The 26136-nt window shown below is 51.9% G+C and overlaps 3 non-coding genes and 11 pseudogenes across 3 annotated transcripts; all 14 read right to left on the minus strand.

Moving 5' to 3' along the window:
- Window positions 1-21582: 21582 nt before the first annotated feature.
- Window positions 21583-21701, minus strand: LOC128479565 (uncharacterized; annotated as a pseudogene).
- Window positions 21702-21923: 222 nt separating this feature from the next.
- Window positions 21924-22042, minus strand: LOC128479459 (5S ribosomal RNA). Its single transcript, XR_008350334.1, has one exon. It is a non-coding gene; the product is annotated as a 5S ribosomal RNA (ribosomal RNA).
- Window positions 22043-22252: 210 nt separating this feature from the next.
- LOC128478933 (5S ribosomal RNA) lies at window positions 22253-22371 on the minus strand. Its single transcript, XR_008349830.1, has one exon. It is a non-coding gene; the product is annotated as a 5S ribosomal RNA (ribosomal RNA).
- Window positions 22372-22572: 201 nt separating this feature from the next.
- LOC128479586 (uncharacterized) lies at window positions 22573-22691 on the minus strand (annotated as a pseudogene).
- A 198-nt stretch (window positions 22692-22889) lies between these two features.
- Window positions 22890-22998, minus strand: LOC128480537 (uncharacterized; annotated as a pseudogene).
- A 204-nt stretch (window positions 22999-23202) lies between these two features.
- Window positions 23203-23321, minus strand: LOC128479385 (5S ribosomal RNA). The gene has a single exon (XR_008350266.1). It is a non-coding gene; the product is annotated as a 5S ribosomal RNA (ribosomal RNA).
- A 184-nt stretch (window positions 23322-23505) lies between these two features.
- On the minus strand, window positions 23506-23614 carry LOC128480707 (uncharacterized; annotated as a pseudogene).
- Window positions 23615-23881: 267 nt separating this feature from the next.
- LOC128480662 (uncharacterized) lies at window positions 23882-23988 on the minus strand (annotated as a pseudogene).
- Window positions 23989-24174: 186 nt separating this feature from the next.
- Window positions 24175-24283, minus strand: LOC128480681 (uncharacterized; annotated as a pseudogene).
- A 196-nt stretch (window positions 24284-24479) lies between these two features.
- LOC128480239 (uncharacterized) lies at window positions 24480-24598 on the minus strand (annotated as a pseudogene).
- A 202-nt stretch (window positions 24599-24800) lies between these two features.
- Window positions 24801-24909, minus strand: LOC128480738 (uncharacterized; annotated as a pseudogene).
- A 193-nt stretch (window positions 24910-25102) lies between these two features.
- Window positions 25103-25221, minus strand: LOC128480563 (uncharacterized; annotated as a pseudogene).
- A 499-nt stretch (window positions 25222-25720) lies between these two features.
- On the minus strand, window positions 25721-25839 carry LOC128479666 (uncharacterized; annotated as a pseudogene).
- A 188-nt stretch (window positions 25840-26027) lies between these two features.
- LOC128480725 (uncharacterized) lies at window positions 26028-26136 on the minus strand (annotated as a pseudogene).

Genomic DNA, 26136 nt, shown 5'->3' on the forward strand with positions numbered 1-26136 from the left:
ACCCACCAATCAGGAGGCTAGGGCTGAGGGGCAGCCCCTGATTGGCTGAGCCTAGTCAGCTGACCCCAGCGACCAATCAGCAGCCGGCCCAGGTTTCCCTCGCTCTGATTGGTCAGCCCTGGTCAGGTGACAACACCCACCAATCAGGACGCTAGGGCTGAGGGGCAGCCCCTGATTGGCTGAGCCTAGTCAGCTGACCCCAGCGACCAATCAGCAGCCGGCCTAGGAATCCCTCGCTCTGATTGGTCAGCCCTGGTCAGGTGACACCACCCACCAATCAGGAGGCTAGGGCTGAGGGGCAGCCCCTGATTGGCTGAGCCTAGTCAGCTGACTCCAGCGACCAATCAGCAGCCGGCCTAGAAATCCCTCGCTCTGATTGGTCAGCCCTGGTCAGGTGACACCACCCACCAATCAGGAGGCTAGGGCTGAGGGGCAGCCCCTGATTGGCTGAGCCTAGTCAGCTGATCCCAGCGACCAATCAGCAGCCGGCCCAGGAATCCTTCGCTCTGATTGGTCAGCCCTGGTCAGGTGACACCACCCACCAATCAGGAGGCTAGGGCTGAGGGGCAGCCCCTGATTGGCTGAGCCTAGTCAGCTGACCCCAGCGACCAATCAGCAGCCGGCCCAGGTTTCCCTCGCTCTGATTGGTCAGCCCTGGTCAGGTGACACCACCCACCAATCAGGAGGCTAGGGCTGAGGGGCAGCCCCTGATTGGCTGAGCCTAGTCAGCTGACTCCAGCGACCAATCAGCAGCCGTCCTAGAAATCCCTCGCTCTGATTGGTCAGCCCTGGTCAGGTGACACCACCTACCAATCAGGAGGCTAGGGCTGAGGGGCAGCTGCTGCTTGACTAAGATAAGCCTGTCTTGGCTCAGTATCTCTACATCTCTACATGTAAAGAAGCAACACAATTCTCTGAGGAAACTATGAGTTACAGTGAAAGGAAATGTGCAACCACAGCACCTGGATTTCTCAAAGAAAATGGATGAGGACAATACACAAGGGTGTGGGGGGCAATGGGGCATTCATTTACATGTAGGGGTGGCTGAGGGTCATCACATAAATCAATACACAATGTGGGGATGTATGGTGGGATAACTATACAATGCAGGGGTAATTTTTAAGTTGATGATTTTGTACGGCCTGTGAATGATGATATAAATATTCAAATGTGGGGAAAATGGCTAATGCTGACAGAGTGACCCAAATCCCTTTGAGTAAATCATTCAATTTAAATGCATGAACTGGGTGGCTTGTGTTTTGGTCTACCTGGTTGCTAACAATAGCTTTTTTCTCCCTCACCAAACAAAAAAAATGTAGAAGAGAGCTGAGAGAAAGTTCAGATGGAGCACAAGGGAAGTGAACCCTGGACCTTAAGCACTGGGGTTCAGCTCCTTAACCATTACTCTACATAGTCATATGGGAGTGGCACCTAGCTTGTCTCCCTCACAAACACAATTAATAAACGAAAGAAGGGTAGCATATACACTACAGACACTAGCAAACCTGTCCCCTGCAAACAATCCATTGGTTTTTGACCTCATTGCAATCTTGTAGCGTGCCTTCCTCCCAAACAAACACACCAAATAAATCAATTGGAGTGAATTAAACCCAAAACCTCAAAAACTAAATTCAACATCTCTACCATTGCACCACAGAGAACAGGTATAAGGCCCTGTTTTCAATCTTTTCGTTTTTACAGCCCTTTAACTAGCCTGACTCCCAAACAAATGTACTAAATAAACTAAAGAAGGGTGGCTTGCAAGGGCAAAGACAAAATGGCTTATGTTTTGGTCTATGTGCTTACTTAAAAACCAAAACAGACACAGTTGAAGCCTAGGGGAATTGAACTCAGGGCGTCAAGGTACCAAGCACGACACCTTAGCCATTAGGCTACAGAGACTGGATGGCAAAGCATGGAAAATCAGTCCTTTATACAATACAGTCCTCCAGCTGGCCTGACTTCTAAATAAACTAAAGAATGGTAGCTTGTAGGGGCAGAGACAATATGGCTTAAATTTTGGTCTACGTGGTGACGTAAAAAATAAGCCTCAGGGAATCACCTAAAGCTAAACTAAAATCACGTAACACCTAAACCAATATGCTACTGAGACGGGTGCCTCTCAGTATCTCTGGCTTAGAGTTGTGGTTAAGGTGTTCGACTTCCACCCCGTTGCTCGTGAGTTTGATTCTGGCTACTGCCGGCTCGTTCCCACACCAGTAATGTCGCCCGTGATGCCCGTAAAAACAAGTGGCATTTATTAAGGATTCGTTTAACAATTTAATATTAATTCATAATTCATAAATCATAATTCATAATTCATAAATAATAATACAAAGCAATCAGGAGGCTAGGGCTGAGGGGCAGCCCCTGATTGGCTGAGCCTAGTCAGCTGACTCTAGCGACCAATCAGCAGCCGGGCTAGAAATCCCTCGCTCTGATTGGTCAGCCCTGGTCAGGTGACACCACCCACCAATCAGGAGGCTAGGGCTGAGGGGCAGCCCCTGATTGGCTGAGCCTAGTCAGCTGATCCCAGCGACCAATCAGAAGCCGGCCCAGGAATCCTTCGCTCTGATTGGTCAGCCCTGGTCAGGTGACACCACCCACCAATCAGGAGGCTAGGGCTGAGGGGCAGCCCCTGATTGGCTGAGCCTAGTCAGCTGACCCCAGTGACCAATCAGCAGCCGGCCCAGGTTTCCCTCGCTCTGATTGCTCAGCCCTGGTCAGGTGACACCACCCACCAATCAGGAGGCTAGGGCTGAGGGGCAGCCCCTGATTGGCTGAGCCTAGTCAGCTGACTCCAGCGACCAATCAGCAGCCGGCCTAGAAATCCCTCGCTCTGATTGGTCAGCCCTGGTCAGGTGACACCACCCACCAATCAGGAGGCTAGGGCTGAGGGGCAGCCCCTGATTGGCTGAGCCTAGTCAGCTGATCCCAGCGACCAATCAACAGCCGGCCTAGAAATCCCTCGCTCTGATTGGTCAGCCCTGGTCAGGTGACACCACCCACCAATCAGGAGGCTAGGGCTGAGGGGCAGCCCCTGATTGGCTGAGCCTAGTCAGCTGACTCCAGCGACCAATCAGCAGCCGGCCTAGAAATCCCTCGCTCTGATTGGTCAGCCCTGGTCAGGTGACACCACCCACCAATCAGGAGGCTAGGGCTGAGGGGCAGCCCCTGATTGGCTGAGCCTAGTCAGCTGATCCCAGCGACCAATCAGAAGCCGGCCCAGGAATCCTTCGCTCTGATTGGTCAGCCCTGGTCAGGTGACACCACCCACCAATCAGGAGGCTAGGGCTGAGGGGCAGCCCCTGATTGGCTGAGCCTAGTCAGCTGACGCCAGTGACCAATCAGCAGCCGGCCCAGGTTTCCCTCGCTCTGATTGGTCAGCCCTGGTCAGGTGACACCACCCACCAATCAGGAGGCTAGGGCTGAGGGGCAGCCCCTGATTGGCTGAGCCTAGTCAGCTGATCCCAGCGACCAATCAGCAGCCGGCCTAGAAATCCCTCGCTCTGATTGGTCAGCCCTGGTCAGGTGACACCACCCACCAATCAGGAGGCTAGGGCTGAGGGGCAGCCCCTGATTGGCTGAGCCTAGTAAGCTGACCCCAGCGACCAATCAGCAGCCAGGCCAGGTTTCCCTCGCTTTGATTGGTCAGCCCTGGTCAGGTGACACCACCCACCAATCAGGAAGCTAGGGCTGAGGGGCAGCCCCTGATTGGCTGAGCCTAGTCAGCTGACCCCAGCGACCAATCAGCAGCCGGCCCAGTTTTCCCACGCTCTGATTGGTCAGCCCTGGTCAGGTGGCAACACCCACCAATCAGGACGCTAGGGCTGAGGGGCATCCCCTGATTGGCTTAGCCTAGTCAGCTGACTCCAGCGACCAATCAGCAGCCGGCCCAGGTTCACCTCGCTCTGATTGGTCAGCCCTGGTCAGGTGACACCACCTACCAATCAGGAGGCTAGGGCTGAGAGGCAGCCCCTGATTGGCTGAGCCTAGTCAGCTGACTCCAGCAACCAATCAGCAGCCGGCCCAGGTCCACCTCGCTCTGATTGGTCAGCCCTGGTCAGGTGACACCACCTACCAATCAGGATGCTAGGGCTGAGGGGCAGCTGCTGCTTGACTAAGATAAGCCTGTCTTGGCTCAGTATCTCTACATCTCTACATGTAAAGAAGCAACACAATTCTTTGAGGAAACTATGAGTACTAGATGAGTTACAGTGAAAGGAAATGTGCAACCACAGCACCTGGATTTCTCAAAGAAAATGGATGAGGACAATACACAAGGGTGTGGGGGGCAATGGGGCATTCATTTACATGTAGGGGTGGCTGAGGGTCATCACATAAATCAATACACAATGTGGGGATGTATGGTGGGATAACTATACAATGCAGGGGTAATTTTTAAGTTGATGATTTTGTACGGCCTGTGAATGATGATATAAATATTCAAATGTGGGGAAAATGGCTAATGCTGACAGAGTGACCCAAATCCCTTTGAGTAAATCATTCAATTTAAATGCATGAACTGGGTGGCTTGTGTTTTGGTCTACCTGGTTGCTAACAATAGCTTTTTTCTCCCTCACCAAACAAAAAAAATGTAGAAGAGAGCTGAGAGAAAGTTCAGATGGAGCACAAGGGAATTGAACCCTGGACCTCAAGCACTGGGGTTCAGCTCCTTAACCATTACTCTACATAGTCATATGGGAGTGGCACCTAGCTTGTCTCCCTCACAAACACAATTAATAAACGAAAGAAGGGTAGCATATACACTACAGACACTAGCAAACCTGTCCCCTGCAAACAATCCATTGGTTTTTGACCTCATTGCAATCTTGTAGCGTGCCTTCCTCCCAAACAAACACACCAAATAAATCAATTGGAGTGAATTAAACCCAAAACCTCAAAAACTAAATTCAACATCTCTACCATTGCACCACAGAGAACAGGTATAAGGCCCTGTTTTCAATCTTTTCGTTTTTACAGCCCTTTAACTAGCCTGACTCCCAAACAAATGTACTAAATAAACTAAAGAAGGGTGGCTTGCAAGGGCAAAGACAAAATGGCTTATGTTTTGGTCTATGTGCTTACTTAAAAACCAAAACAGACACAGTTGAAGCCTAGGGGAATTGAACTCAGGGCGTCAAGGTACCAAGCACAACACCTTAGCCATTAGGCTACAGAGACTGGATGGCAAAGCTTGGAAAATCAGTCCTTTATACAATACAGTCCTCCAGCTGGCCTGACTTCTAAATAAACTAAAGAATGGTAGCTTGTAGGGGCAGAGACAATATGGCTTAAATTTTGGTCTACGTGGTGACGTAAAAAATAAGCCTCAGGGAATCACCTAAAGCTAAACTAAAATCACGTAACACCTAAACCAATATGCTACTGAGACGGGTGCCTCTCAGTATCTCTGGCTTAGAGTTGTGGTTAAGGTGTTCGACTTCCACCCCGTTGCTCGTGAGTTTGATTCTGGCCACTGCCGGCTCGTTCCCACACCAGTAATGTCGCCCGTGATGCCCGTAAATACAAGCGGCATTTATTAAGGATTCGTTTAACAATTTAATATTAATTCATAATTCATAAATCATAATTCATAATTCATAAATAATAATACAAAGCAATCAGGAGGCTAGGGCTGAGGGGCAGCCCCTGATTGGCTGAGCCTAGTCAGCTGACCCCAGCGACCAATCAGCAGCCGGCCTAGGAATCCCTCGCTCTGATTGGTCAGCCCTGGTCAGGTGACACCACCCACCAATCAGGAGGCTAGGGCTGAGGGGCAGCCCCTGATTGGCTGAGCCTAGTCAGCTGACCCCAGCGACCAATCAGCAGCCAGCACAGGTTTCCCTCGCTCTGATTGGTCAGCCCTGGTCAGGTGACACCACCCACCAATCAGGAGGCTAGGGCTGAGGGGCAGCCCCTGATTGGCTGAGCCTAGTCAGCTGACCCCAGCGACCAATCAGCAGCCGGCCCAGGTTTCCCTCGCTCTGATTGGTCAGCCCTGGTCAGGTGACAACACCCACCAATCAGGACGCTAGGGCTGAGGGGCAGCCCCTGATTGGCTGAGCCTAGTCAGCTGACCCCAGCGACCAATCAGCAGCCGGCCTAGGAATCCCTCGCTCTGATTGGTCAGCCCTGGTCAGGTGACACCACCCACCAATCAGGAGGCTAGGGCTGAGGGGCAGCCCCTGATTGGCTGAGCCTAGTCAGCTGACTCCAGCGACCAATCAGCAGCCGGCCTAGAAATCCCTCGCTCTGATTGGTCAGCCCTGGTCAGGTGACACCACCCACCAATCAGGAGGCTAGGGCTGAGGGGCAGCCCCTGATTGGCTGAGCCTAGTCAGCTGATCCCAGCGACCAATCAGCAGCCGGCCCAGGAATCCTTCGCTCTGATTGGTCAGCCCTGGTCAGGTGACACCACCCACCAATCAGGAGGCTAGGGCTGAGGGGCAGCCCCTGATTGGCTGAGCCTAGTCAGCTGACCCCAGCGACCAATCAGCAGCCGGCCCAGGTTTCCCTCGCTCTGATTGGTCAGCCCTGGTCAGGTGACACCACCCACCAATCAGGAGGCTAGGGCTGAGGGGCAGCCCCTGATTGGCTGAGCCTAGTCAGCTGACTCCAGCGACCAATCAGCAGCCGTCCTAGAAATCCCTCGCTCTGATTGGTCAGCCCTGGTCAGGTGACACCACCTACCAATCAGGAGGCTAGGGCTGAGGGGCAGCTGCTGCTTGACTAAGATAAGCCTGTCTTGGCTCAGTATCTCTACATCTCTACATGTAAAGAAGCAACACAATTCTCTGAGGAAACTATGAGTACTAGATGAGTTACAGTGAAAGGAAATGTGCAACCACAGCACCTGGATTTCTCAAAGAAAATGGATGAGGACAATACACAAGGGTGTGGGGGGCAATGGGGCATTCATTTACATGTAGGGGTGGCTGAGGGTCATCACATAAATCAATACACAATGTGGGGATGTATGGTGGGATAACTATACAATGCAGGGGTAATTTTTAAGTTGATGATTTTGTACGGCCTGTGAATGATGATATAAATATTCAAATGTGGGGAAAATGGCTAATGCTGACAGAGTGACCCAAATCCCTTTGAGTAAATCATTCAATTTAAATGCATGAACTGGGTGGCTTGTGTTTTGGTCTACCTGGTTGCTAACAATAGCTTTTTTCTCCCTCACCAAACAAAAAAAATGTAGAAGAGAGCTGAGAGAAAGTTCAGATGGAGCACAAGGGAATTGAACCCTGGACCTTAAGCACTGGGGTTCAGCTCCTTAACCATTACTCTACATAGTCATATGGGAGTGGCACCTAGCTTGTCTCCCTCACAAACACAATTAATAAACGAAAGAAGGGTAGCATATACACTACAGACACTAGCAAACCTGTCCCCTGCAAACAATCCATTGGTTTTTGACCTCATTGCAATCTTGTAGCGTGCCTTCCTCCCAAACAAACACACCAAATAAATCAATTGGAGTGAATTAAACCCAAAACCTCAAAAACTAAATTCAACATCTCTACCATTGCACCACAGAGAACAGGTATAAGGCCCTGTTTTCAATCTTTTCGTTTTTACAGCCCTTTAACTAGCCTGACTCCCAAACAAATGTACTAAATAAACTAAAGAAGGGTGGCTTGCAAGGGCAAAGACAAAATGGCTTATGTTTTGGTCTATGTGCTTACTTAAAAACCAAAACAGACACAGTTGAAGCCTAGGGGAATTGAACTCAGGGCGTCAAGGTACCAAGCACGACACCTTAGCCATTAGGCTACAGAGACTGGATGGCAAAGCGTGGAAAATCAGTCCTTTATACAATACAGTCCTCCAGCTGGCCTGACTTCTAAATAAACTAAAGAATGGTAGCTTGTAGGGGCAGAGACAATATGGCTTAAATTTTGGTCTACGTGGTGACGTAAAAAATAAGCCTCAGGGAATCACCTAAAGCTAAACTAAAATCACGTAACACCTAAACCAATATGCTACTGAGACGGGTGCCTCTCAGTATCTCTGGCTTAGAGTTGTGGTTAAGGTGTTCGACTTCCACCCCGTTGCTCGTGAGTTTGATTCTGGCCACTGCCGGCTCGTTCCCACACCAGTAATGTCGCCCGTGATGCCCGTAAATACAAGCGGCATTTATTAAGGATTCGTTTAACAATTTAATATTAATTCATAATTCATAATTCATAAATAATAATACAAAGCAATCAGGAGGCTAGGGCTGAGGGGCAGCCCCTGATTGGCTGAGCCTAGTCAGCTGACTCCAGCGACCAATCAGCAGCCGGCCTAGAAATCCCTCGCTCTGATTGGTCAGCCCTGGTCAGGTGACACCACCCACCAATCAGGAGGCTAGGGCTGAGGGGCAGCCCCTGATTGGCTGAGCCTAGTCAGCTGACCCCAGTGACCAATCAGCAGCCGGCCCAGGTTTCCCTCGCTCTGATTGGTCAGCCCTGGTCAGGTGACACCACCCACCAATCAGGAGGCTAGGGCTGAGGGGCAGCCCCTGATTGGCTGAGCCTAGTCAGCTGATCACAGCGACCAATCAGCAGCCGGCCTAGAAATCCCTCGCTCTGATTGGTCAGCCCTGGTCAGGTGACACCACCCACCAATCAGGAGGCTAGGGCTGAGGGGCAGCCCCTGATTGGCTGAGCCTAGTCAGCTGACTCCAGCGACCAATCAGCAGCCGGCCTAGGAATCCCTCGCTCTGATTGGTCAGCCCTGGTCAGGTGACACCACCCACCAATCAGGAGGCTAGGGCTGAGGGGCAGCCCCTGATTGGCTTAGCCTAGTCAGCTGACTCCAGCGACCAATCAGCAGCCGGCCTAGAAATCCCTCGCTCTGATTGGTCAGCCCTGGTCAGGTGACACCACCCACCAATCAGGAGGCTAGGGCTGAGGGGCAGCCCCTGATTGGCTGAGCCTAGTCAGCTGATCCCAGCGACCAATCAGCAGCCGGCCCAGGAATCCTTCGCTCTGATTGGTCAGCCCTGGTCAGGTGACACCACCCACCAATCAGGAGGCTAGGGCTGAGGGGCAGCCCCTGATTGGCTGAGCCTAGTCAGCTGACCCCAGCGACCAATCAGCAGCCGGCCCAGGTTTCCCTCGCTCTGATTGGTCAGCCCTGGTCAGGTGACACCACCCACCAATCAGGAGGCTAGGGCTGAGGGGCAGCCCCTGATTGGCTAAGCCTAGTCAGCTGACCCCAGCGACCAATCAGCAGCCAGCACAGGTTTCCCTCGCTCTGATTGGTCAGCCCTGGTCAGGTGACACCACCCACCAATCAGGAGGCTAGGGCTGAGGGGCAGCCCCTGATTGGCTGAGCCTAGTCAGCTGATCCCAGCGACCAATCAGCAGCCGGCCCAGGAATCCTTCGCTCTGATTGGTCAGCCCTGGTCAGGTGACACCACCCACCAATCAGGAGGCTAGGGCTGAGGGGCAGCCCCTGATTGGCTGAGCCTAGTCAGCTGACCCCAGCGACCAATCAGCAGCCGGCTCAGGTTTCCCTCGCTCTGATTGGTCAGCCCTGGTCAGGTGACACCACCCACCAATCAGGAGGCTAGGGCTGAGGGGCAGCCCCTGATTGGCTGAGCCTAGTCAGCTGATCCCAGCGACCAATCAGCAGCCGGCCTAGAAATCCCTCGCTCTGATTGGTCAGCCCTGGTCAGGTGACACCACCCACCAATCAGGAGGCTAGGGCTGAGGGGCAGCCCCTGATTGGCTGAGCCTAGTCAGCTGACCCCAGCGACCAATCAGCAGCCGGCTCAGGTTTCCCTCGCTCTGATTGGTCAGCCCTGGTCAGGTGACACCACCCACCAATCAGGAGGCTAGGGCTGAGGGGCAGCCCCTGATTGGCTGAGCCTAGTCAGCTGACCCCAGCGACCAATCAGCAGCCAGCACAGGTTTCCCTCGCTCTGATTGGTCAGCCCTGGTCAGGTGACAACACCCACCAATCAGGACGCTAGGGCTGAGGGGCAGCCCCTGATTTCTGAGCCTAGTCAGCTGACCCCAGCGACCAATCAGCAGCCGGCCTAGGAATCCCTCGCTCTGATTGGTCAGCCCTGGTCAGGTGACACCACCCACCAATCAGGAGGCTAGGGCTGAGGGGCAGCTGCTGCTTGACTAAGATAAGCCTGTCTTGGCTCAGTATCTCTACATCTCTACATGTAAAGAAGCAACACAATTCTCTGAGGAAACTATGAGTACTAGATGAGTTACAGTGAAAGGAAATGTGCAACCACAGCACCTGGATTTCTCAAAGAAAATGGATGAGGACAATACACAAGGGTGTGGGGGGCAATGGGGCATTCATTTACATGTAGGGGTGGCTGAGGGTCATCACATAAATCAATACACAATGTGCTACTAAAAAACCAATATGCTACTAAAAAAACCAATATGCTACTGAGACGGGTGCCTCTCAGAGATACTGAGAGGCACCCGTCTCAGTAGCATATTGGTTTAGGTGTTACGTGATTTTAGTTTAGCTGGGCCGGCTGCTGATTGGTTGCTGGAGTCAGCTGACTAGGCTCAGCCAATCAGGGGCTGCCTCTCAGCCCTAGCCTCCTGATTGGTAGGTGGTGTCACCTGACCAGGGCTGACCAATCAGAGCGAGGTGAACCTGGGCCGGCTGCTGATTGGTCGCTGGAGTCAGCTGACTAGGCTAAGCCAATCAGGGGATGCCCCTCAGCCCTAGCGTCCTGATTGGTGGGTGTTGCCACCTGACCAGGGCTGACCAATCAGAGCGAGGGATTTCTAGGCCGGCTGCTGATTGGTCGCTGGAGTCAGCTGACTAGGCTCAGCCAATCAGGGGCTGCCCCTCAGCCCTAGCCTCCTGATTGGTGGGTGGTGTCACCTGACCAGGGCTGACCAATCAGAGCGAGGGATTCCTAGGCCGGCTGCTGATTGGTCGCTGGGGTCAGCTGACTAGGCTCAGCCAATCAGGGGCTGCCCCTCAGCCCTAGCGTCCTGATTGGTGGGTGTTGTCACCTGACCAGGGCTGACCAATCAGAGCGAGGGAAACCTGGGCCGGCTGCTGATTGGTCGCTGGGGTCAGCTGACTAGGCTCAGCCAATCAGGGGCTGCCCCTAGCCTCCTGATTGGTGGGTGGTGTCACCTGACCAGGGCTGACCAATCAGAGCGAGGGAAACCTGTGCTGGCTGCTGATTGGTCGCTGGGGTCAGCTGACTAGGCTCAGCCAATCAGGGGCTGCCCCTCAGCCCTAGCCTCCTGATTGGTGGGTGGTGTCACCTGACCAGGGCTGACCAATCAGAGCGAGGGATTCCTAGGCCGGCTGCTGATTGGTCGCTGGGGTCAGCTGACTAGGCTCAGAAATCAGGGGCTGCCCCTCAGCCCTAGCGTCCTGATTGGTGGGTGTTGTCACCTGACCAGGGCTGACCAATCAGAGCGAGGGAAACCTGGGCCGGCTGCTGATTGGTCGCTGGGGTCAGCTGACTAGGCTCAGCCAATCCCCTGAGCAACCACAGCACCTGGATTTCTCAAAGAAAATGGATGAGGACAATACACAAGGGTGTGGGGGGCAATGGGGCATTCATTTACATGTAGGGGTGGCTGAGGGTCATCACATAAATCAATACACAATGTGGGGATGTATGGTGGGATAACTATACAATGCAGGGGTAATTTTTAAGTTGATGATTTTGTACGGCCTGTGAATGATGATATAAATATTCAAATGTGGGGAAAATGGCTAATGCTGACAGAGTGACCCAAATCCCTTTGAGTAAATCATTCAATTTAAATGCATGAACTGGGTGGCTTGTGTTTTGGTCTACCTGGTTGCTAACAATAGCTTTTTTCTCCCTCACCAAACAAAAAAAATGTAGAAGAGAGCTGAGAGAAAGTTCAGATGGAGCACAAGGGAATTGAACCCTGGACCTTAAGCACTGGGGTTCAGCTCCTTAACCATTACTCTACATAGTCATATGGGAGTGGCACCTAGCTTGTCTCCCTCACAAACACAATTAATAAACGAAAGAAGGGTAGCATATACACTACAGACACTAGCAAACCTGTCCCCTGCAAACAATCCATTGGTTTTTGACCTCATTGCAATCTTGTAGCGTGCCTTCCTCCCAAACAAACACACCAAATAAATCAATTGGAGTGAATTAAACCCAAAACCTCAAAAACTAAATTCAACATCTCTACCATTGCACCACAGAGAACAGGTATAAGGCCCTGTTTTCAATCTTTTCGTTTTTACAGCCCTTTAACTAGCCTGACTCCCAAACAAATGTACTAAATAAACTAAAGAAGGGTGGCTTGCAAGGGCAAAGACAAAATGGCTTATGTTTTGGTCTATGTGCTTACTTAAAAACCAAAACAGACACAGTTGAAGCCTAGGGGAATTGAACTCAGGGCGTCAAGGTACCAAGCACGACACCTTAGCCATTAGGCTACAGAGACTGGATGGCAAAGCGTGGAAAATCAGTCCTTTATACAATACAGTCCTCCAGCTGGCCTGACTTCTAAATAAACTAAAGAATGGTAGCTTGTAGGGGCAGAGACAATATGGCTTAAATTTTGGTCTACGTGGTGACGTAAAAAATAAGCCTCAGGGAATCACCTAAAGCTAAACTAAAATCACGTAACACCTAAACCAATATGCTACTGAGACGGGTGCCTCTCAGTATCTCTGGCTTAGAGTTGTGGTTAAGGTGTTCGACTTCCACCCCGTTGCTCGTGAGTTTGATTCTGGCTACTGCCGGCTCGTTCCCACACCAGTAATGTCGCCCGTGATGCCCGTAAATACAAGCGGCATTTATTAAGGATTCGTTTAACAATTTAATATTAATTCATAATTCATAATTCATAAATAATAATACAAAGCAATCAGGAGGCTAGGGCTGAGGGGCAGCCCCTGATTGGCTGAGCCTAGTCAGCTGACTCCAGCGACCAATCAGCAGCCGGCCTAGAAATCCCTCGCTCTGATTGGTCAGCCCTGGTCAGGTGACACCACCCACCAATCAGGAGGCTAGGGCTGAGGGGCAGCCCCTGATTGGCTGAGCCTAGTCAGCTGACCCCAGTGACCAATCAGCAGCCGGCCCAGGTTTCCCTCGCTCTGATTGGTCAGCCCTGGTCAGGTGACACCACCCACCAATCAGGAGGCTAGGGCTGAGGGGCAGCCCCTGATTGGCTGAGCCTAGTCAGCTGATCACAGCGACCAATCAGCAGCCGGCCTAGAAATCCCTCGCTCTGATTGGTCAGCCCTGGTCAGGTGACACCACCCACCAATCAGGAGGCTAGGGCTGAGGGGCAGCCCCTGATTGGCTGAGCCTAGTCAGCTGACTCCAGCGACCAATCAGCAGCCGGCCTAGGAATCCCTCGCTCTGATTGGTCAGCCCTGGTCAGGTGACACCACCCACCAATCAGGAGGCTAGGGCTGAGGGGCAGCCCCTGATTGGCTTAGCCTAGTCAGCTGACTCCAGCGACCAATCAGCAGCCGGCCTAGAAATCCCTCGCTCTGATTGGTCAGCCCTGGTCAGGTGACACCACCCACCAATCAGGAGGCTAGGGCTGAGGGGCAGCCCCTGATTGGCTGAGCCTAGTCAGCTGATCCCAGCGACCAATCAGCAGCCGGCCCAGGAATCCTTCGCTCTGATTGGTCAGCCCTGGTCAGGTGACACCACCCACCAATCAGGAGGCTAGGGCTGAGGGGCAGCCCCTGATTGGCTGAGCCTAGTCAGCTGACCCCAGCGACCAATCAGCAGCCGGCCCAGGTTTCCCTCGCTCTGATTGGTCAGCCCTGGTCAGGTGACACCACCCACCAATCAGGAGGCTAGGGCTGAGGGGCAGCCCCTGATTGGCTAAGCCTAGTCAGCTGACCCCAGCGACCAATCAGCAGCCAGCACAGGTTTCCCTCGCTCTGATTGGTCAGCCCTGGTCAGGTGACACCACCCACCAATCAGGAGGCTAGGGCTGAGGGGCAGCCCCTGATTGGCTGAGCCTAGTCAGCTGATCCCAGCGACCAATCAGCAGCCGGCCCAGGAATCCTTCGCTCTGATTGGTCAGCCCTGGTCAGGTGACACCACCCACCAATCAGGAGGCTAGGGCTGAGGGGCAGCCCCTGATTGGCTGAGCCTAGTCAGCTGACCCCAGCGACCAATCAGCAGCCGGCTCAGGTTTCCCTCGCTCTGATTGGTCAGCCCTGGTCAGGTGACACCACCCACCAATCAGGAGGCTAGGGCTGAGGGGCAGCCCCTGATTGGCTGAGCCTAGTCAGCTGATCCCAGCGACCAATCAGCAGCCGGCCTAGAAATCCCTCGCTCTGATTGGTCAGCCCTGGTCAGGTGACACCACCCACCAATCAGGAGGCTAGGGCTGAGGGGCAGCCCCTGATTGGCTGAGCCTAGTCAGCTGACCCCAGCGACCAATCAGCAGCCGGCCCAGTTTTCCCTCGCTCTGATTGGTCAGCCCTGGTCAGGTGGCAACACCCACCAATCAGGAGGCTAGGGCTGAGGGGCAGCCCCTGATTGGCTAAGCCTAGTCAGCTGACCCCAGCGACCAATCAGCAGCCAGCACAGGTTTCCCTCGCTCTGATTGGTCAGCCCTGGTCAGGTGACACCACCCACCAATCAGGAGGCTAGGGCTGAGGGGCAGCCCCTGATTGGCTGAGCCTAGTCAGCTGATCCCAGCGACCAATCAGCAGCCGGCCCAGGAATCCTTCGCTCTGATTGGTCAGCCCTGGTCAGGTGACACCACCCACCAATCAGGAGGCTAGGGCTGAGGGGCAGCCCCTGATTGGCTGAGCCTAGTCAGCTGACCCCAGCGACCAATCAGCAGCCAGCACAGGTTTCCCTCGCTCTGATTGGTCAGCCCTGGTCAGGTGACACCACCCACCAATCAGGAGGCTAGGGCTGAGGGGCAGCCCCTGATTGGCTGAGCCTAGTCAGCTGATCCCAGCGACCAATCAGCAGCCGGCCCAGGAATCCTTCGCTCTGATTGGTCAGCTCTGGTCAGGTGACACCACCCACCAATCAGGAGGCTAGGGCTGAGGGGCAGCCCCTGATTGGCTGAGCCTAGTCAGCTGACCCCAGCGACCAATCAGCAGCCGGCTCAGGTTTCCCTCGCTCTGATTGGTCAGCCCTGGTCAGGTGACACCACCCACCAATCAGGAGGCTAGGGCTGAGGGGCAGCCCCTGATTGGCTGAGCCTAGTCAGCTGACCCCAGCGACCAATCAGCAGCCAGCACAGGTTTCCCTCGCTCTGATTGGTCAGCCCTGGTCAGGTGACAACACCCACCAATCAGGACGCTAGGGCTGAGGGGCAGCCCCTGATTTCTGAGCCTAGTCAGCTGACCCCAGCGACCAATCAGCAGCCGGCCTAGGAATCCCTCGCTCTGATTGGTCAGCCCTGGTCAGGTGACACCACCCACCAATCAGGAGGCTAGGGCTGAGGGGCAGCTGCTGCTTGACTAAGATAAGCCTGTCTTGGCTCAGTATCTCTACATCTCTACATGTAAAGAAGCAACACAATTCTCTGAGGAAACTATGAGTACTAGATGAGTTACAGTGAAAGGAAATGTGCAACCACAGCACCTGGATTTCTCAAAGAAAATGGATGAGGACAATACACAAGGGTGTGGGGGGCAATGGGGCATTCATTTACATGTAGGGGTGGCTGAGGGTCATCACATAAATCAATACACAATGTGCTACTAAAAAACCAATATGCTACTAAAAAAACCAATATGCTACTGAGACGGGTGCCTCTCAGAGATACTGAGAGGCACCCGTCTCAGTAGCATATTGGTTTAGGTGTTACGTGATTTTAGTTTAGCTGGGCCGGCTGCTGATTGGTTGCTGGAGTCAGCTGACTAGGCTCAGCCAATCAGGGGCTGCCTCTCAGCCCTAGCCTCCTGATTGGTAGGTGGTGTCACCTGACCAGGGCTGACCAATCAGAGCGAGGTGAACCTGGGCCGGCTGCTGATTGGTCGCTGGAGTCAGCTGACTAGGCTAAGCCAATCAGGGGATGCCCCTCAGCCCTAGCGTCCTGATTGGTGGGTGTTGCCACCTGACCAGGGCTGACCAATCAGAGCGAGGGATTTCTAGGCCGGCTGCTGATTGGTCGCTGGAGTCAGCTGACTAGGCTCAGCCAATCAGGGGCTGCCCCTCAGCCCTAGCCTCCTGATTGGTGGGTGGTGTCACCTGACCAGGGCTGACCAATCAGAGCGAGGGATTCCTAGGCCGGCTGCTGATTGGTCGCTGGGGTCAGCTGACTAGGCTCAGCCAATCAGGGGCTGCCCCTCAGCCCTAGCGTCCTGATTGGTGGGTGTTGTCACCTGACCAGGGCTGACCAATCAGAGCGAGGGAAACCTGGGCCGGCTGCTGATTGGTCGCTGGGGTCAGCTGACTAGGCTCAGCCAATCAGGGGCTGCCCCTAGCCTCCTGATTGGTGGGTGGTGTCACCTGACCAGGGCTGACCAATCAGAGCGAGGGAAACCTGTGCTGGCTGCTGATTGGTCGCTGGGGTCAGCTGACTAGGCTCAGCCAATCAGGGGCTGCCCCTCAGCCCTAGCCTCCTGATTGGTGGGTGGTGTCACCTGACCAGGGCTGACCAATCAGAGCGAGGGATTCCTAGGCCGGCTGCTGATTGGTCGCTGGGGTCAGCTGACTAGGCTCAGAAATCAGGGGCTGCCCCTCAGCCCTAGCGTCCTGATTGGTGGGTGTTGTCACCTGACCAGGGCTGACCAATCAGAGCGAGGGAAACCTGGGCCGGCTGCTGATTGGTCGCTGGGGTCAGCTGACTAGGCTCAGCCAATCCCCTGAGCAACCACAGCACCTGGATTTCTCAAAGAAAATGGATGAGGACAATACACAAGGGTGTGGGGGGCAATGGGGCATTCATTTACATGTAGGGGTGGCTGAGGGTCATCACATAAATCAATACACAATGTGGGGATGTATGGTGGGATAACTATACAATGCAGGGGTAATTTTTAAGTTGATGATTTTGTACGGCCTGTGAATGATGATATAAATATTCAAATGTGGGGAAAATGGCTAATGCTGACAGAGTGACCCAAATCCCTTTGAGTAAATCATTCAATTTAAATGCATGAACTGGGTGGCTTGTGTTTTGGTCTACCTGGTTGCTAACAATAGCTTTTTTCTCCCTCACCAAACAAAAAAAATGTAGAAGAGAGCTGAGAGAAAGTTCAGATGGAGCACAAGGGAATTGAACCCTGGACCTTAAGCACTGGGGTTCAGCTCCTTAACCATTACTCTACATAGTCATATGGGAGTGGCACCTAGCTTGTCTCCCTCACAAACACAATTAATAAACGAAAGAAGGGTAGCATATACACTACAGACACTAGCAAACCTGTCCCCTGCAAACAATCCATTGGTTTTTGACCTCATTGCAATCTTGTAGCGTGCCTTCCTCCCAAACAAACACACCAAATAAATCAATTGGAGTGAATTAAACCCAAAACCTCAAAAACTAAATTCAACATCTCTACCATTGCACCACAGAGAACAGGTATAAGGCCCTGTTTTCAATCTTTTCGTTTTTACAGCCCTTTAACTAGCCTGACTCCCAAACAAATGTACTAAATAAACTAAAGAAGGGTGGCTTGCAAGGGCAAAGACAAAATGGCTTATGTTTTGGTCTATGTGCTTACTTAAAAACCAAAACAGACACAGTTGAAGCCTAGGGGAATTGAACTCAGGGCGTCAAGGTACCAAGCACGACACCTTAGCCATTAGGCTACAGAGACTGGATGGCAAAGCGTGGAAAATCAGTCCTTTATACAATACAGTCCTCCAGCTGGCCTGACTTCTAAATAAACTAAAGAATGGTAGCTTGTAGGGGCAGAGACAATATGGCTTAAATTTTGGTCTACGTGGTGACGTAAAAAATAAGCCTCAGGGAATCACCTAAAGCTAAACTAAAATCACGTAACACCTAAACCAATATGCTACTGAGACGGGTGCCTCTCAGTATCTCTGGCTTAGAGTTGTGGTTAAGGTGTTCGACTTCCACCCCGTTGCTCGTGAGTTTGATTCTGGCTACTGCCGGCTCGTTCCCACACCAGTAATGTCGCCCGTGATGCCCGTAAATACAAGCGGCATTTATTAAGGATTCGTTTAACAATTTAATATTAATTCATAATTCATAATTCATAAATAATAATACAAAGCAATCAGGAGGCTAGGGCTGAGGGGCAGCCCCTGATTGGCTGAGCCTAGTCAGCTGACTCCAGCGACCAATCAGCAGCCGGCCTAGAAATCCCTCGCTCTGATTGGTCAGCCCTGGTCAGGTGACACCACCCACCAATCAGGAGGCTAGGGCTGAGGGGCAGCCCCTGATTGGCTGAGCCTAGTCAGCTGACCCCAGTGACCAATCAGCAGCCGGCCCAGGTTTCCCTCGCTCTGATTGGTCAGCCCTGGTCAGGTGACACCACCCACCAATCAGGAGGCTAGGGCTGAGGGGCAGCCCCTGATTGGCTGAGCCTAGTCAGCTGATCACAGCGACCAATCAGCAGCCGGCCTAGAAATCCCTCGCTCTGATTGGTCAGCCCTGGTCAGGTGACACCACCCACCAATCAGGAGGCTAGGGCTGAGGGGCAGCCCCTGATTGGCTGAGCCTAGTCAGCTGACTCCAGCGACCAATCAGCAGCCGGCCTAGGAATCCCTCGCTCTGATTGGTCAGCCCTGGTCAGGTGACACCACCCACCAATCAGGAGGCTAGGGCTGAGGGGCAGCCCCTGATTGGCTTAGCCTAGTCAGCTGACTCCAGCGACCAATCAGCAGCCGGCCTAGAAATCCCTCGCTCTGATTGGTCAGCCCTGGTCAGGTGACACCACCCACCAATCAGGAGGCTAGGGCTGAGGGGCAGCCCCTGATTGGCTGAGCCTAGTCAGCTGATCCCAGCGACCAATCAGCAGCCGGCCCAGGAATCCTTCGCTCTGATTGGTCAGCCCTGGTCAGGTGACACCACCCACCAATCAGGAGGCTAGGGCTGAGGGGCAGCCCCTGATTGGCTGAGCCTAGTCAGCTGACCCCAGCGACCAATCAGCAGCCGGCCCAGGTTTCCCTCGCTCTGATTGGTCAGCCCTGGTCAGGTGACACCACCCACCAATCAGGAGGCTAGGGCTGAGGGGCAGCCCCTGATTGGCTAAGCCTAGTCAGCTGACCCCAGCGACCAATCAGCAGCCAGCACAGGTTTCCCTCGCTCTGATTGGTCAGCCCTGGTCAGGTGACACCACCCACCAATCAGGAGGCTAGGGCTGAGGGGCAGCCCCTGATTGGCTGAGCCTAGTCAGCTGATCCCAGCGACCAATCAGCAGCCGGCCCAGGAATCCTTCGCTCTGATTGGTCAGCCCTGGTCAGGTGACACCACCCACCAATCAGGAGGCTAGGGCTGAGGGGCAGCCCCTGATTGGCTGAGCCTAGTCAGCTGACCCCAGCGACCAATCAGCAGCCGGCTCAGGTTTCCCTCGCTCTGATTGGTCAGCCCTGGTCAGGTGACACCACCCACCAATCAGGAGGCTAGGGCTGAGGGGCAGCCCCTGATTGGCTGAGCCTAGTCAGCTGATCCCAGCGACCAATCAGCAGCCGGCCTAGAAATCCCTCGCTCTGATTGGTCAGCCCTGGTCAGGTGACACCACCCACCAATCAGGAGGCTAGGGCTGAGGGGCAGCCCCTGATTGGCTGAGCCTAGTCAGCTGACCCCAGCGACCAATCAGCAGCCGGCCCAGTTTTCCCTCGCTCTGATTGGTCAGCCCTGGTCAGGTGGCAACACCCACCAATCAGGACGCTAGGGCTGAGGGGCATCCCCTGATTGGCTTAGCCTAGTCAGCTGACTCCAGCGACCAATCAGCAGCCGGCCCAGGTTCACCTCGCTCTGATTGGTCAGCCCTGGTCAGGTGACACCACCTACCAATCAGGAGGCTAGGGCTGAGAGGCAGCCCCTGATTGGCTGAGCCTAGTCAGCTGACTCCAGCAACCAATCAGCAGCCGGCCCAGGTCCACCTCGCTCTGATTGGTCAGCCCTGGTCAGGTGACACCACCTACCAATCAGGATGCTAGGGCTGAGGGGCAGCTGCTGCTTGACTAAGATAAGCCTGTCTTGGCTCAGTATCTCTACATCTCTACATGTAAAGAAGCAACACAATTCTCTGAGGAAACTATGAGTACTAGATGAGTTACAGTGAAAGGAAATGTGCAACCACAGCACCTGGATTTCTCAAAGAAAATGGATGAGGACAATACACAAGGGTGTGGGGGGCAATGGGGCATTCATTTACATGTAGGGGTGGCTGAGGGTCATCACATAAATCAATACACAATGTGGGGATGTATGGTGGGATAACTATACAATGCAGGGGTAATTTTTAAGTTGATGATTTTGTACGGCCTGTGAATGATGATATAAATATTCAAATGTGGGGAAAATGGCTAATGCTGACAGAGTGACCCAAATCCCTTTGAGTAAATCATTCAATTTAAATGCATGAACTGGGTGGCTTGTGTTTTGGTCTACCTGGTTGCTAACAATAGCTTTTTTCTCCCTCACCAAACAAAAAAAATGTAGAAGAGAGCTGAGAGAAAGTTCAGATGGAGCACAAGGGAATTGAACCCTGGACCTTAAGCACTGGGGTTCAGCTCCTTAACCATTACTCTACATAGTCATATGGGAGTGGCACCTAGCTTGTCTCCCTCACAAACACAATTAATAAACGAAAGAAGGGTAGCATATACACTACAGACACTAGCAAACCTGTCCCCTGCAAACAATCCATTGGTTTTTGACCTCATTGCAATCTTGTAGCGTGCCTTCCTCCCAAACAAACACACCAAATAAATCAATTGGAGTGAATTAAACCCAAAACCTCAAAAACTAAATTCAACATCTCTACCATTGCACCACAGAGAACAGGTATAAGGCCCTGTTTTCAATCTTTTCGTTTTTACAGCCCTTTAACTAGCCTGACTCCCAAACAAATGTACTAAATAAACTAAAGAAGGGTGGCTTGCAAGGGCAAAGACAAAATGGCTTATGTTTTGGTCTATGTGCTTACTTAAAAACCAAAACAGACACAGTTGAAGCCTAGGGGAATTGAACTCAGGGCGTCAAGGTACCAAGCACAACACCTTAGCCATTAGGCTACAGAGACTGGATGGCAAAGCTTGGAAAATCAGTCCTTTATACAATACAGTCCTCCAGCTGGCCTGACTTCTAAATAAACTAAAGAATGGTAGCTTGTAGGGGCACAGACAATATGGCTTAAATTTTGGTCTACGTGGTGACGTAAAAAATAAGCCTCAGGGACGCTAGTCAGCTGACCCCAGCCTAGTCAGCTGACCCCAGCGACCAATCAGCAGCCGGCCCAGGAATCCTTCGCTCTGATTGGTCAGCTTTTTATTTTACTTCTCTTATTCTGTTGCTGCTGCTGCTGCTGCTGCTTGTCGTCAGACAGAAAGAATTATAAGCCCTGGGACAGGACAGAGAAGGTGAGAAGGTTCAAATAAGGGTTTAAAGCTTTGATGATGAGAAAGAAACACATGGCAAAAAGCTCTCCCCGGACTGTGAGAAAAGAAAAAGCCTACAACACCTGGTATTCCCAGGCGGTCTCCCATCCTGGTACTAACCAGGCCCAACCCTGATTAGCTTCCAAGATCAGACGAGAGAGGGCGCTTTCAGGGTGGTATAGCCGCAGGTGTGAGAGTGTTTTATTTTACTTCTCTTATTCTGTTGCTGCTGCTGCTGCTGCTTCTGCTTCTGCTTCTGCTGCTTCTGCTTCTGCTTGTCGTCAGACAGAAAGAATTATAAGCCCTGGGACAGGACAGAGAAGGTGAGAAGGTTCAAAAAAGGGTTTAAAGCTTTGATGATGAGCAAGAAACACATGGCAAAAAGCTCTCCCCGGACTGTGAGAAAAGAAAAAGCCTACAACACCTGGTATTCCCAGGTGGTCTCCCATCCAGGTACTAACCAGGCCCAACCCCGCTTAGCTTCCGAGATCAGAAGAGAGCGGGCGCTTTCAGGGTGATATGGCCGCAAGTGTGAAAGTGTTTTATTTTACTTCTCTTATTCTGTTGCTGCTGCTGCTGCTGCTGCTGCTGCTGCTGCCGCTGATTGTCGTCAGACAGAAAGAATTATAAGCCCTGGGACAGGACAGAGAAGGTGAGAAGGTTCAAATAAGGGTTTAAAGCTTTGATGATGAGCAAGAAACACATGGCAAAAAGCTCTCCCCGGACTGTGAGAAAAGAAAAAGCCTACAACACCTGGTATTCCCAGGCGGTCTCCAATCCAGGTACTAACCAGGCCCAACCCTGCTTAGCTTCCGAGATCAGACGAGATCGGGTACTTTCAGGGTGGTATGACTGCAGGTGTGAAAAGGTTTTATTTTACTTCTCTTATTCTGTTGCTGCTGCTGCTGCTGCTGCTGCTGCTTCTTGTCGTCAGACAGAAAGAATTATATGCCCTGGGAGAGGACAGAGAAGGTGAGAAGGTTCAAATAAGGGTTTAAAGCTTTGTTGATGAGCAAGAAACACATGGCAAAAAGCTCTCCCCGGACTGTGAGAAAAGAAAAAGCCTACAACACCTGGTATTCCCAGGCGGTGTCCCATCCAGGTACTAACCAGGCCCAACCCTGCTTAGTTTCCGAGATCAGACGAGAGCGGGCGCTTTCAGGGTGGTATGGCCACAAGTGTGAAATTGTTTTATTTTACTTCTCTTATTCTGTTGCTGCTGCTGCTGCTGCTGCTGTTGCTTGTCGTCAGACAGAAAGAATTATAAGCCCTTGGACAGGACAGAGAAGGTGAGAAGGTTCAAATAAGGGTTTAAAGCTTTGATGATGAGCAAGAAACACATGGCAAAAAGCTCTCCCCGGACTGTGAGAAAAGAAAAAGCCTACAACACCTGGTATTCCCAGGCAGTCTCCCATCCAGGTACTAACCAGGCCCAACCCTGCTTAGCTTCCGAGATCAGGCACTTCCAGGGTGGTATGGCTGCAGGTGTGAAAGGGTTTTATTTTACTTCTCTTATTCTGTTGCTGCCGCTGCTGCTTCTGCTGCTGCTTCTGCTTGTCGTCAGACAGAAAGAATTATAAGCCCTGGGACAGGACAGAGAAGGTGAGAAGGTTCAAATAAGGGTTTAAAGCTTTGATGATGAGGAAGAAACACATGGCAAAAAGCTCTCCCCGTACTGTGAGAAAAGAAAAAGCCTACAACACCTGGTATTCCCAGGGGGTCTCCCATCCAGGTACTAACCAGGCCCAACCCTGCTTAGTTTCCGAGATCAGACGAGAGCGGGCGCTTTCAGGGTGGTATGGCCGCAGATGTGAAAGTGTTTTATTTTACTTCTCTTATTCTGTTGCTGCTGCTGCTGCTTGTCGTCAGACAAAGAATTATAAGCCCTGGGACAGGACAGAGAAGGTGAGAAGGTTCAAATAAGGGTTTAAAGCTTTGATGATGAGCAAGAAACACATGGCAAAAAGCTCTCCCCGGACTGTGAGAAAAGAAAAAGCCTAACACACCTGGTATTCCCAGGCGGTCTCCCATCCAGGTACTAACCAGGCCCAACTCTGCTTAGCTTCCGAGATCGGGCGCTTCCAGGGTGGTATGGCTGCAGGTGTGAAAGGGTTTTATTTTACTTATCTTATTATGTTGCTGTTGCTGCTGCTGTTGCTGCTGCTGTTGCTGCTGTTGCTGCTGCTGCTGCTGCTGTTGCTGCTGCTGCTGCTGCTGCTTGTGCTGTTGCTGCTTGTCGTCAGACAGAAAGAATTATAAGCCCTGGGACAGGACAGAGAAGGTGAGAAGGTTCAAATAAGGGTTTAAAGCTTTGATGATGAGCAAGAAACACATGGCAAAAAGCTCTCCCCGGACTGTGAGAAAAGAAAAAGTCTACAACACCTGGTATTCCCATCCAGGTACTAACCAGGCCCAACCCTGCTTAGCTTCCGAGACCAGACGAGATCGGGCGCTTCCAGGGTGGTATGGCCGCAGGTGTGAAAGCTTTTTATTTTACTTCTCTTATTCTGTTGCTGCTGCTGCTGCTTGTCATCATACAGAAATAATTATAAGCCCTGGGACCGGACAGAGAAGGTGAGAAGGTTCAAATAAGGGTTTAAAGCTTTGATGATGAGCAAGAAACACATAGCAAAAAGCTCTCCCCGGACTGTGAGAAAAGAAAAAGCCTACAACACGTGGTATTCCCAGGGGGTCTCCCATCAAGGTACTTACCAGGCCCAACCCTGCTTAGCTTCCGAGATCAGGCGCTTTCAAGGTGGTATGGCTGCAGGTGTGAAAGCTTTTTATTTTACTTCTCTTATTCTGTTGCTGCTGCTGCTTGTCAGGCAGAAAGAATTATAAGCTCTGGGACAGTATAGAGAAGGTGAAAAGGTGAGAAGGTGAGAAGGTTCAAATAAGGGTTTAAAGCTTTGATGATGAGCAAGAAACACATGGCAAAAAGCTCTCCCCGGACTGTGAGAAAAGAAAAAGCCTACAACACCTGGTATTCCCAGGCGGTCTCCCATCCAGGTACTAACCAGGACCAACCATGCTTAGCTTCCGAGATAAGAAGAGATCGGGCGCTTTCAGGGTGGTATGGCCGCGGGTCTGAAAGCTTTTTATTTTACTTCTCTTATTCTGTTGCTGCTGCTGCTGCTGCTTGTCAGACAGAAAGAATTATAAGCTCTGGGACAGGACAGAGAAGGTGAGACGGTGAGAAGGTGAGAAGGTTCAAATAAGGGTTTAAAGCTTTGATGATGAGCAAGAAACACATGGCAAAAAGCTCTCCCCGGACTGTGAGAAAAGAAAAAGCCTACAACACCTGGTATCCCCAGGCGGTCTCCCATCCAGGTACTAAACAGGCTCAACCATGCTTAGCTTCCGAGATCAGGCGCTTTCAGGGTGGTATGGCTGCAGGTGTGAAATCTTTTTACTTTACTTCTCTTACTGCTGCTGCTGCTGCTTGTCAGACAGAAAGAATTATAAGCTCTGGGACAGGACAGAGAAGGTGAGAAGGTGTGAAGGTGTGAAGGTTCAAATAAGGGTATAAAGCTTTGATGATGAGCAAGAAACACATGGCAAAAAGCTCTCCCGGACTGTGAGAAAAGAAAAAGCCTACAACAGGTGGTATTCCCAGGTGGTCTCCCATCCAGGTACTAACCAGGCCCAACCCTGCTTAGCTTCCGAGATCAGACAAGATCAGGAGCTTTCAGGGTGGTATGGCCGAATATGTGAAAGTTTTTTATTTTATTTCTCTTATTCTGTTGCTGCTGCTGCTTGTCAGACAGAAAGAATTATAAGCTCTGGGACAGGACAGAGAAGGTGAGAAGGTAAGGAGGTGAGAAGGATCAAATAAGGGTTTAAAGCTTTGATGATGAGCAAGAAACACATGGCAAAAAGCTCTCCCCGGACTGTGAGAAAAGAGAAAGCCTACAACACCTGGTACTCCCAGGCGGTCTCCCATCCAGGTATTAACCAAGCCCAACCCTGCTCAGTTTCCGAGATCAGGCAAGTTCAGGGTGGTATGGTGGCAGGTGTGAAAGCTTTTTATTTTACTTCTCTTATTCTGTTGCTGCTGCTGCTGCTGCTTGTCAGACAGAAAGAATTATAAGCTCTGGCACAGGACAGAGAAGGTGAGAAGGTGAGAAGGTTCAAATAAGGGTTTAAAGCTTTGATGATGAGCAAGAAACACATGGCAAAAAGCTCTCCCCGGACTGTGAGAAAAGAAAAAGCCTACAACACCTGGTATTCCCAGGCGGTCTCCCATCCAGATACTAACCAGGCCCAACCATGCTTAGTTTCCGAAATCAGACGAGATCGGGCGCTTTCAGAGTGGTATGGCTGCAGGTGTGAAAGCTTTTTATTTTACTTCTCTTATTCTGTTGCTGGGGCTGCTTGTCAGACAGAAAGAATTATAAGCTCTGGGACAGGACAGAGCAGGTGAGAAGGTGAGAAGGTTCAAATAAGGGTTTAAAGGTTTGATGATGAGCAAGAAACACATGGCAAAAAGCTCTCCCCGGACTGTGAGAAAAGAAAAGGCCTACAACACCTGGTATTCCGAAGCGGTCTCCCATCCAGGTACTAACCAGGCCCAAGCCTGCTTATCTTCCGAGATCAGACGCTTTCAGGGTGGTATGGCCGCAGGT

The sequence above is a fragment of the Spea bombifrons genome, chromosome 2, assembly GCF_027358695.1.
Source record: "Spea bombifrons isolate aSpeBom1 chromosome 2, aSpeBom1.2.pri, whole genome shotgun sequence".
NCBI lineage: Eukaryota > Metazoa > Chordata > Amphibia > Anura > Pelobatidae > Spea > Spea bombifrons.